This window comes from Protopterus annectens, chromosome 12.part0, assembly GCF_019279795.1.
Source record: "Protopterus annectens isolate FY-2018-M chromosome 12.part0, PAN1.0, whole genome shotgun sequence".
In the NCBI taxonomy this organism is placed as follows: domain Eukaryota; kingdom Metazoa; phylum Chordata; order Ceratodontiformes; family Protopteridae; genus Protopterus; species Protopterus annectens.
Genome location: NC_056746.1, coordinates 1,351,388,524 through 1,351,400,994, shown reverse-complemented (window position 1 = coordinate 1,351,400,994; position 12,471 = coordinate 1,351,388,524). Strand labels below are relative to the sequence as shown.

Genomic DNA, 12,471 nt, shown 5'->3' with positions numbered 1-12,471 from the left:
CTTTATAAATGACTAGAGATACACACAACATGTATGAGAGCTAAGTGGAAATTAAACTAATACAACCATGATGCAGTTTTCTTGGAATTCATTTCCTTAACCCTCTAAGCCATAATGCCAGCCACAAATCATCATCATCAACAACTTTATTTATCTCATTTTCTACACGGTATCAGGGAGTCACATCGACTATCACTAACTTCGTTCATACAGTCCATCCATCTCTTTGCTGGATGCCCTTGTATCCTCTTGACTTCTTCCAGTCTGTCCCAGATCTTCTTCCACAGACTGTCTTCTGCTTTCCCACATGTGCCTGAATGACAACATTCTGTTCCCTTTGACCTTCTCTGCAAATGGAGCTACTTGAGCTTCTGTTTTGATAACCTCATCTCCTCATCTCTTCCTCAGTGTACATCCTACCACCCATCTCAGGCACTTCATCTCCATCAGCTTTGGCTTCCTCCTATGCTCTGCCTTTACTGGCTAGGTTTCTATACCCATACAGTAGTACTGGTCACACCAATGTTTTGTACACTATACTTTTCAGCTTCTTTGGCATTCTTCTGTCATAGACCACCCCTGACACTCTGTACCAGTTGGATGCAGCCTCTCTGATTCTAGATTTGACCTCTTCATTCAGACTTCCCTTCTCCTCAACCACCCCTCCCAGATGCTTGAAGCTGTTATCCTGTACCACTATTTCCCTTTATCTCAGTTTTCAGCTTCTTCTGATTTCTCCCATTTGCTGCTATTGCAACTGTCTTATCTGTACTCAATTTTGTCCCATATGACATCATTTTTGATTTATGTTCTCCTGTTGTTTGCTGAAGTTACTGTACAGAGTCTGCCTTTAATGCCAGTTCATCTGCATGCATCAGGTTTGTTAAACTGTACTATCCAACCTTTTTGATTGTGTAGTCCATCCAGAAATATGAACAGCATTGGTTGGGACCATAAATAAACTTTAATACACATCTTCTCCCACTGGGAGCCTTCTGTGAGACAGAACATGTTTGTACTTGAGTCACAGAGGTCTTGTATATAGCCTGCACTAATTCTGCCAATGTTTCTGGGACTTCAAACCACAGCAGGACGATCCAAATCAGCTTTCTTGACACCTTGTCATGTGCTTTCTCCAAGTCTAGGAATGCCCAGTTGGACTCTTCCCACATCTATAGTTTCTTCTTTAATATTTGTCTCCCTGCAAACTCTCTCAGTCAGTTGTGCTGCATGTTATTTATTTAGTTATTTAATTATTTATGTGTTTATTTATTTGACATTTGTTGCCCGGGAACTCATTTTCAGCAGAGGCCCAGGGAGAAAAGCTCCAAAAAGAATAAAAACATTTTACAAAAAATAAAAACAATTTACAATAATGAAAACATTTTATGAAAAAAATTGATCTGAATCTGAACTGCTTATTTCCCATCTTACTTCCTACTACTCTGTGTATTAATTTATCAATCACCCTGTCTAGAACTTTCATGCGGTGTGACAGGAGTTTGATATCTCTGTACTGCCCACAGTTGGGAATGTCCCTTTGTTCTTTTATCCCTCAGTCATCTGAGATATGCCTTTCTCTCCACGCCGCTTTGAGAACCATATGTAGTTTTTTCTCCCCTAACAAACTCAAAATTGTAATCTTATCTGCTGTTAGCACATCTGAACCTTCTGCTCTAACCTGACTTCATTTTCCTTAGTTCTGTTCTTATTTTGTCTACGGCGGGCTCCTGTTTTTCTTTCACTGTAGGCTGTGTCTGGGGCAGTGCAGAGCTCCTGTTTTTCTTTCGCTGTAGGCTGTGTCTGGGGCAGTGCAGATTGTGTGGGATTTTCTTCATTCAGGAGCTGCTGGAAGTGCTCTTTTCATCTGCCTTAGCTGTCCTGTGGGTTGAGGATGCTGGCATCCCTTATGAAGGGTATCCGATGACTATCTTCTTTATCTTTCTGTCACTGCCTTGCTAACATGATATAGTTTTTTGTGTTGTCTGTTGCATCACTTTCCCAAAACTTCTACAGTGCCTCTGATGGACTGTTCTTTGCTACTACAACAGTTTTGTTAGCCTCTTTGTAGCCAACCAGTATCCCTTCTTAGCCTGGTCGGTCTTGTTCTATCTTCTTTCTTTCTTTCTTTCTTTCTTTCTTTCTTTCTTTCTTTTCTTTCTTTCCTTTTTTCTTTCTTTCTTTCCTTCTTTCTTTATTCCCTTCTTTCTTTCTTTCTTTCTTTCTTTCTTTCTTTCTTTTTTTCTCTTTCTTTCTTTCTTTCCTTCTTTCTTTCTTTCTTTTCTTTCCTTCTTTCTTTCTCTTTCTTTTTTCTTTCTTTCTTTCTTTCTTTTCTTTCTTTCTTTGCTTCTTTCTTTCTTTCTTTTTTCTTTCCTTTCTTTCTTTCCTTCTTTCTTTCTTTCTTTCTTTCTTTTTTCTTTTATTCTTTCTTTCTTTCCTTCCTTCTTTCTTTTCTTTCTTTCTTTCCTTCTTTCTTTCTTTTTCTTTTATTCTTTCTTTCTTTCCTTCTTTCTTTCTTTCTTTCCTTCTTTCTTTCTTTCTTTTCTTTCTTTCTTTCCTTCTTTCTTTCTTTCTTTTCTTTCCTTCTTTCTTTCTTTCTTTCCATCTTTCTTTTCTTTCCTTCTTTCTTTCTCTTTCTTTTTTCTTTCTTTTTTCTTTCTTTCCTTCTTTCTTTCATTCTTTCTTTCTTTCCTTCTTTCCTTCTTTCTTTCTTTCTTTCTTTCTTTCTTTTCTTTCTTTCTTTCCTTCTTTCCTTCTTTCTTTCTTTCTTTGTTTGTTTCTTTCATTCCTTCTTTCTTTTCTTTTTTCTTTTATTCTTTATTTCTTTTCTTTCTTTTCTTTCTTTCTCTCTTTCTTTCTTTCTTTCCTTCCTTCTTTCCTTCTTTCTTTCTTTCTTTCTTTCCTTTCTTTCTTTTTTCTTTCCTTTTTTCTTTCCTTTCTTTCTTTCTTTCTTTCTTTCCTTCTTTCTTTCTTTCTTTTCTTTCTTTCTTTCCTTCTTTCTTTCTTTCTTTCCTTTCCTTCTTTCTTTCCCTTTCTTTTCTTTCCTTTTCTTTCCTTCTTTCTTTCCTTCTTTCTTTCTTTCTTTTCTTTCTTTCTTTCCTTCTTTCTTTCTTTCTTTTCTTTCATTCTTTCTTTCTTTCTTTCCTTCTTTCTTTCTTTCTTTCCTTCTTTTCTTTCCTTCTTTCTTTTTTCTTTCCTTCTTTCTTTCTTTCTTTCTTTCTTTCTTTCTTTCTTTCTTTCTTTCTTTCTTTCTTTCTTTCTTTCTTTCATTTCTTTCATTCTTTCTTTCTTTCTTTCTTTCTTTCTTTTCTTTCCTTCTTTCTTTCTTTCTTTCCTTCTTTCTTTCTTTTCTTTTTTCTTTTATTCTTTCTTTCTTTCCTTCTTTCTTTCTTTTCTTTCTTTCTTTCTTTCCTTCTTTTCTTTCCTTCTTTCTTTCTTTCTTTCTTTCCTTCTTTCTTTCCTTTTTCTTTTATTCTTTCTTTCTTTCCTTCTTTCTTTCTTTCTTTTCTTTCTTTTCTTTCTTTCTTTCCTTCTTTCTTTTTCTTTTCTTTCTTTCCTTCTTTCTTTCTTTTCTTTCCTTTCCTTCTTTCCTTCTTTCTTTCTTTCTTTCCTTCTTTCTTTCTTTTCTTTCTTTCTTTCTTTCTATGACTTCTTGGACTTCCACATTCCACCACCAGCTTTCCTTATTTACTATATTCCCATACCTGTCTCAGACATGCATCTGTTCTGTAGGCCTCACACATGCTGTTTTGAGATTCTGCCATACTTCTTTGGTTCCATATATTTCCTCTTCTTAAATCCATATATCCTCTTCTTCTTGAGGTTCTAGAGCTCAGAGCATTTCATTGAGCTCCTGCACTTTCTCTCCAGTCAACTTCCGGGTCTTCAGCCTACACTCTGATGACCTTCAATTCTTCTTTGACCACTGCCTGCAGCCATCAGTAATTTATGCTGTGAGCAGACTGTTTCATGGAGAAGACTTTGCAATGCCTGATTCTACCCCAATGCCTTTCTCTTACTATGAGGAAAGCTACCCGAGTTGCATGTTGGTCAGTATTGTATGTGATCTTGCCATGGTCTATCTTGCTGAGCCATTTGTTGGCCAACATCAAGTCATTTGCCAGAGAGAAGTCTAGAATGGCCTCTCCTCTTTCATTCCTGTTGCCCCATCCATGTGGACCCAGGCAGTCCTCATATCCTGTACGATCTGTCCTGATATGTGCATTCAAATATCCCATTATCAACACTAACTCATTTTGTTCTGCTTTATCTAATAGGTCCTGAACCTGCTATGAATGCATTCTTTTGCTCACCCCAAAATTCAAAAAATAATAACTAGTACCTGGTTAACTGGCAGAATAGTGAAATAGATGTTAGTGTTGTTGCATTGCAGTTTTACAGTTTATTATTTAAGCCTGCTGTTGGATGCTGTATTGATGAGCACTGAGGTTAGCCCTCATGTCTGTGTGTGTCTCTCTTACTGTTCTTATTTTCTCATATTTGAAAGACATGCTGCCGAGAATGACTGTCAAATCTAATGAAGCATGTCAAACTTTAAACAGCTTTTCTCTCCATGACTCTTCTACAAATCAGTCATTGACTCACTTGGACTGACAGAGGTAGCAAAATTAAACAAATACTGCATTAAAACACCTACTTCTGGACTGATTAAAAGCCTGCAACTCAAATATTGAGCCTTTATAGAGATGAATAGTGTTGTTCCTTGTATGATTCTAGTCAGAGTACCTTTTGTTGACAGAGTAAGTTATTGCTTATTTCATGACCTTCCAAACTTAAATGCTTTTTAATTAAAATGGCCTGCAAATGTTTAAAACACTCAAGACTGTAATAAGACCGTGTTGTTGATGTCCAAGTGCTATTCAACACTCTACCCCTTCCACATTCCCACCTGTGAGAGAATATGCTTCTGTCTTAGTGCTTCTGATTGTAAGTTACTTAAAATGCCCAGCAGCTCCAAAACATTACTGTGGGCAAAGACACAACACATCAGGAAGAAAGTAGTAAAGTGCAAAATGCCAGATCATTTTGCAGAATGGTAACTGTCTGCTAAAGGATAGTAGCCTGCAGAACTAACCAAGTGGAAGCCATCACTGTTTCCGTTTTATTTATTTATTTATTTATTGTTAATGTCTTCCAACAATCTAGCTCCTGTAGCTTCACATATTAAACTGCTGACATGAGCATAATCTTTTTATTCAAGCCTTTACTCAGAATGGCTTGCTCTTAACTTGTAGGAAACAATGTTATATCCCAACCCTAGCTATCTTCTTCTGGTATGTTTAGTTCTTTCAGACTGCCTCAAAAAAACCCTGACAAACATTTGACCCCCCCCCCCATTATTCTTATTCCCTTTTCTGCATTACCTGCCATCATCTCACACTGTTCGCCACAGTCCTATCTGTTAGTAACATGTTCGAACCATATTTATCTTTGTTTCCTCCCTGCACAAATGTAATGCTTTACCCATGAAATAAAACAACCGTGTGTATCATGTAGCATTCAAAACCGAAAGAGCATCCTAGATTCTAAAATTTATTCCCATACACAACAGATTGTAGATATATTTAAAAAGGCTTATGTAAAAGAGCCTGGTTCCACAAAGGGGGTGATAAACTACCCTAGTAACATCTACATAACCTTAGCTACTGAAATCAAACTAGATTATATTGAAAAGGAACTACACAAACTGGACCCCAAAAAGCACAGGGAGGACACCAAATTAATAATAATGGCCTCAGAACACTTCAGCATGAACTTACAGCACCATTATAGCTGCTATTTACTAGGTTATATAAATATGGGGAGATTCCTCATGATTGGACACATGCACTTGTTAAACCTGTCTTTAAGGAAAAGGGGAGTAGGACAAACCCAGGGTTATAGGATCATGGGATCATAGGATGTTACCAGGCTATTGGCCCTGATGGCCTTATAAGCCTAGTCAAGAATTTAGCCCATGTTAAGACAAGTCAGCACCCAAAACCCCTGTCCAGCAGGGACGCAGGTGGAATCTCAGGGGTGTATTTTCTGTTTCCCATCCAGTTATCCGGGTTGCACTTAAAAAGGGATAATGAGGTACTCTGCTTGATGTGGAGAGGGAGTTTATTCCACAGATGGGGTGGTCTCCTGGGACACAAATCTGTCCCACCAACAAATCTTAATGATATCACAGACCAGGTTTAGGTCATGCGTACGGGTTGCTTGAGTGCAGCTTGACATGCAGATATGCAGCAGTCCCATCAAGGCGGGGTCTGAGATTGCTTTGTATGCCAGACAGAGGTCACGTCTGAGGACTCTGTATAAAACTGAGTACAGGGACAGAGCTTTTAGCCTATCTGTATAGGGTAGATGTTTGAGGTCCTGTATTCTCCTATTGAGGAACCTCTGTGATCTCTCCAGCTGCTGCATGTGAGTTTCGGGGTACATGCTGAAGGGGACACTATACTCAATAACTGGCCTTATAATTGAAGAATACAGGGATGTTATAACCTCTTTGTCCCTAGATGAGATATCCTTACTTATGAGGTGGGCCATTTAGAAAGCTTTCCGTACAACGGAAGCAACAATGTGGTCAAAAGTCAGGTTGCTATCAACCTGGTTGCCCAAATCTCTCACTACTGATTCTGTACTTAGGACATTGTTATTACTGTGATAATATGTGGGGACATTACTTTCTCCAAAGGGGATGATGATGCACTTTTTGGCATTCAGCTTGATGCCAGGTCTCTGTCACCTGTCATTTGTTTAGGTGAGATCCTCTTGAAGGACATCCACATCACTTGGAGAATTGATTACTGCATCCAGCTTGCAGTCATCTGCACACCTGGTCAGCCATAGCCCACTAGTTTTGGACTGCACCTCACAGAAGTGTATCTGCCTGATGGTGCTGCAAGTTCATGCCTGAGTTCATGTAGGATGCAGCCTGGGATGTTATCAGGTGACTTGGAGGGTGTATTTTTGCCTTTGAGAGGGCAGTGATGACCTGTTCCCTAGAGATTAGTGGTGGGGGTTAGATACTGGGGATATCCTGATTTACTGATGGGGGGGCAGAGGGGAGAAGTTTTCACTGAATCTGTCAGCCAGTGGATTGGCTATATCTACAGCATTTATGTATGTGGTGTTCTTGACCACCAGCTCTGAACAGATCTGGGTGCTTCCTTTGAGATTACAGACATACGTGAAGAAGGCCTTATGATTGCCTCTAGTAGATATGGCCAATTTGGACTCGAAGTTGGACTTAGACAATTTCACTAGTGCTCTTATTTGCTTGTTCAGGCTAAGGAGAGATTGCTTCCAATTGGGCGCCTGTTCCATCTTGGTCCTGGACAGCAATTTTTTCCTTTTGTTATATTGTTTATTTATTGCAGATGTCCACCAGACAGGTTTACTCTTCTTTGCAGAGGATGATTTTGTCTTGTTATGTATTCCTGATTCCATGCATCTATATAAATGCCCATATAGTACTTTGGTGTAGATTTGGACATTGGTGCCAATTCCTACAGTGGGGGAGAGGGCTGTAAAGCTGTTTATACCATCCCTCAGGAGGTTGTAATCAGCTTTGGAGAATGTTTTTTGTTTGACCCTACCTAGCAAGGGGTCAGGGGAGATGGTGACTTTGAAAGTGAATCCTTTATGCAGGGGTTTGGCACTGGTTACTCATGTTGGTTAATACCAAGTCCAACATATTAGCACCTCTCGTGGGGGTATTGATTAGCGGAATCAAGGCATTTGCATTGATAAAATTGAGGAATCTCTGGGCATTTGTGTTCTGGCCTGTGTAGTTTTTCAAGTCATGGTTGGGTAATTAAAGTCACCCAGGATCAGGGTAAAGGGTTGAATCTTGATAGATTTGAAGAGGTCCAGGTAGGTGGAGTGAGCATCTTGAGTCAAGTTTGGGGGCCTGTAGCTAGCTATAATTTGAATAGGGGTTTTGTCAGTGATTAACTGCACCTGAAGTGTCTCCTGTGCACCATACTGCTTGACCAGCCTGAAGGTGTGTGTGTGTGTGTGTGTGTGTGTGTGTGTGTGTGTGTGTGTGTGTGTGTGTGTGTGTGTGTCTTTAATATATATTGAAACTCCACCTCCTTTGCTTTGCTGCCCACAGTTTGGGGTCTGAATGTATGATAGGATGAGTAAACAGGTAAGGCTGGGGTGCTCTCCGCAGCTTTGAACCAGGTTTCTGTGACTACACAAATGACAACATCTTCCAGGGTTAAGAAAGTTTGTAATGAATGCAGTTTCATGTTTAGACTCCTAGTGTTTAGCAGCATGACCTTTAATTTGCATTTTGTTGAAATGTTTATGTTTGTAGCATCGACCTCATGACTTTTCCTAAAAAAGGCACTATGGGGGAGGCTTGGGCCTTTACCAGAAGCCTGAAGCCCAAGTGAGACAGATGTAGGCCATCTCTAGCAAAGCATCATGGTCTGTCAATCATCTTCCCAGGATGTCAGGTACTGGATCATCCTGGAATACAAACCTATAATTTTACTTTCATGTTGTGGAAAAATAATGGAGAAGGTTATATTGGATAAATTATTGTCAAAACTGGAAAGGTTAGCACTTGAAACCATATATCAATATGCATATGTTGAAAATAAATCTATAACCACCTGTAACATGATGTTCTATAACAATATAACAACAGTTATAAATGAAAAATTGTGCTGTGATGTAATTTATATAGACTTAATTTCAGCATCTGATAGGGTCATACACAAAACACTAATCAATAAATTAGAATAACTAGGCATAGATAGATAGCTGCAATAGCTGCATGACTTACAAATAGGAAATGGCAAGTATCATATAGAAACTAGACAGCTGATATCAAGGTTTCAGTGAGGGTATCCGATAGGGCTCTGTCCTAGGCCTTTACTTGTTTAGGTTGTATCTTTCGGATCTTTTTCCTCTGAGATGTTCTACAGACTGTATGCAGATAACTTGAAAATGGGTAAACTGATTACATGCATTAAAGATAGGACATGTCTGCAAATGAACATGATTAAATTGACCATTTGGGCACAGAAAAATAATATTCTGATAAATACATCAAAATCTATGCGGATGAGATTTGGGAGATATTGACTGGAAGGTAAAAAATACAGCAGACAGTGTTTGAAACTGTAGATTCATTTAAGGGCCTGAGTACACAGGTAACCGGTCCACCTTTGAATTGATAGTTACAGAAGTATAGCTTGCAGAAAATATTTATAATGTCTAGGAAATCAGAAACGGTGAGATCATTATTTGTTAGTTACCAAACTTGAATATGAAATAACAATATGGAAACCTTGTAAAAAAACTAGCATGAGTGAACTGGAAAGAGTACAACAGAAATAACAGCATTCATGGATGTGAAAAATGTAGAAAGACTAAAATATCTGAACTTGTACAATGTCTCCTATAGATATTTAAGAGGAGACCTTATTCAGATATATAGGACATTGACAGACAGCTACCTTTGGAATGTTTGGGGTTATCAAAAATAGCAGAGAATCATCAGACAACCTATGCACAAGATTATATAGGAAAGAGAAGTGTACTAATTGGTTCACTGATAAAGTAACTGATGCATGGAACAGACTACCAAATTACATTAAAGCAAACACTACTTTAGATATTTTAAGAACAACCTGGAAACGTATTATGGGAATAACTGCTTTGATAGATTGTCAGGCTAGAAGAGCATTATTGCCCATGCCTGCGATATTTGCATGTATGTATACTAATAAGCCAGCTTTTTTACTTAGACTAAAAACTCTCAGCCTAAAAAGCATACAACTAACAAAACTATTTCCCTTAACTTAATACATGGTTCCTGTTTGCACACATGATATGAACCTGTATCCCATACACCCCAGCTCTTCTTTTTGTACCAACATCTCCCAAGAAAATAAATGCAACATTCATTCTCTAAAGAAAGAGCTTTCTTAGTCTGAAATAAAAGTCTAACAACACATTTCTGATACATATTCAATATCAGAAAAATATTCCAGCTACATATTGGCCTGTCTGTATTAAATGCCCCAAGACACTCTCAAGTCATACTAATAACACATCTCAACACTAGAGTGAGTCATTACCTACTCCTAGTGCTGTTCCAATCCTTACTCTTTTCTCACTACCACAGAATCTATAACTAGATGTGTTTATTAATCTCTCATTAATGAACTCTGAATAGTTCTTTGTAAACCTGCAAAGCATGCACTTTTGGATTCAGAGACATTCTAAATTATTCCTCCACATAAGCTCGATGAATCAAATATCTCTTGTTAGATAATGCATTCTCAACAAAATATTTTAGTTCATCCACTTGACCCACTATTAAAATTATTTTGTCAGCATCAAACACTGTGATATTTTACCTGCAAGGCTTCAAAAGTTGTACCTGGCAGACTAATAGAGAGGGATCTTTAATGAAACATCCTTAAACTCCTAATATATGACACCTGGGCAACCAACTGTGCTATCTACAAGGTGAGTGACATTTAAAGCGCCAAAAACTGGAGACGAAGCACCTTCCCCAATAATTGTGTTTCTCAAGACTGTGGTGCTATTCTTGAGACAGAAGAAGTAATGCCACATTTCTTAAATTTTCTGGTCTATTCATTAATACTATGTCCATTGGCTCAAGATACCGTAGTAGTGAAAATATAGGGTGGAGCCATGCTTATCTTTCATTATACTCAATAGAAAAAGACATACATTGTCTGAAGCTACAGAATGATTAATTCTGAAAATACCCTTTTAGTCTACTGAAGCAAAATAAACCACTGCAAATTAATAGAAAATGCAAAAATTATGTTTCACACAGTTCCTTCAATAAGCTAGCTCACTTGTTTTTAATGTATATATGTATGTAATGACCATATTATCATCTGATCTTTGGAAGGGTTTTATCAGTAGGCTGACTCTTATATTATCTTTCCCTATTCACACAACAGTCTTTAGTATATCCACGTTCCCTGCTCACTGTGGCACACTCTTTCTGACATATATCTGTGGTCCTATGTTGAGATTAGAAGGTACACACACCTCAGTGATTACTATTTTGTGACATTCGATTTTATACTGCTGACAAGAGAAGCGTACAGCTACAAGAATTTACTACAAGAAACTTAAGGTTTGACTTACAGAAAATATATCATTAAGCCATGCTGGAAGATGCAATCATTAGCACAGGGAGCAGAACACATAAAATTGTGCTGCCCTTTAAAAGATTAACTAAGACAGTGTTGTATATGTAATGTCTTACTCCTAGTGGCCTTTCTAGTGAGCTAACCTTTAGAAGGAATCCCAAATACTGATACCACAAAATAACAAGGTAGATATTAATAAGATCCTTGGAGGAACACCGCTAACATGGATTTCCATAACACACTACAGGCTTCTCTAGTTTGACATTCTCTGTTCTGTTTACAAAAAATGTACAGTGATGGTCGTGTAATGAAAATGCAAAGGGCTACAAGAAATACTTTCCTGAAATGGTCACTAGAAGTAGACACTTCCCTAATAAATGACAGTTATAAATTAATGAAAGGTTAGTTACTCTTCTGCTCACAGTACATGATGCAATGGACAGATTGTTTAGAAGGAACATATTTCTCCACATGAGGGTTGTTTGTGTCTCTGTGCAGTAAAGAACACACATAACTATGTGTGATAGTGACACTGTGTACCATCTTCCTACAGAATTTCAACTCTAGTGAATATCATCTACATGCTTCAGAGTAGAAGACCAAAAGACTAGTTAAGGATCACATTAGACATAGCATTTGAGAAAAATCCTTGTTTAACATTAAGCAAGACTCATTTGTCTGAAAGAATATGTGGGGTTCCTTGCATGTAAAATTCCTCCTAAATGCAGTAAATAAAAGGAATGGCCATTAAAAAGTCTATCCACCAAGATAAAAATAATTTAAAGTTTACTAATTATGCAGCTCATAATGTGGAAGAGATGAGATTGTTTTCGTAAAACCCATACTCTAGTAAAGGGACAGGGAAGCCTCATTTGAAGGCTCTATTTAAGGAAATATATAACTAACTTCTGCTCAGACAAGGTATGTTCTTTTAACAGATCATAAAAGACTAGTACAGCTAATCTGGAACCTAGTAACAGAATATCTAAGACCAGTTCAAAAATGTTACAGAAATAGGAAAAACAAACTTGAAATTCCAAAGACTGAAGAATGGGAGAAACATTAGTAGCCCATATAGCAAACATTTTCTACCATATTGCTAGCTCAAAGATCTAACACCAGCAATAGCTTGAACATTAATGAAATAGCTAAAAAAGTCATCTGGAAGCCTTAAATCATTACCATTTTGCAGGATCGTAAGTTCATGTCTGAGAACCTTTACAAGTCTAGCCAAAAACCTCTATTCAGAATTTCCCTCTACATCAAGGAGGGCATGACAAAACAGACAGAAATGAATTTGAGGCCGTCC

At 37.7% G+C, this 12,471-nt stretch overlaps 1 protein-coding gene across 1 annotated transcript in view; it reads left to right on the top strand.

Moving 5' to 3' along the window:
• The window catches only part of NTSR1 (neurotensin receptor 1), a 1,601,958-nt gene that overhangs the window by 1,528,117 nt on the left and 61,370 nt on the right, over positions 1-12,471 (top strand). The gene's annotated exons all lie outside the window — the stretch shown is intronic.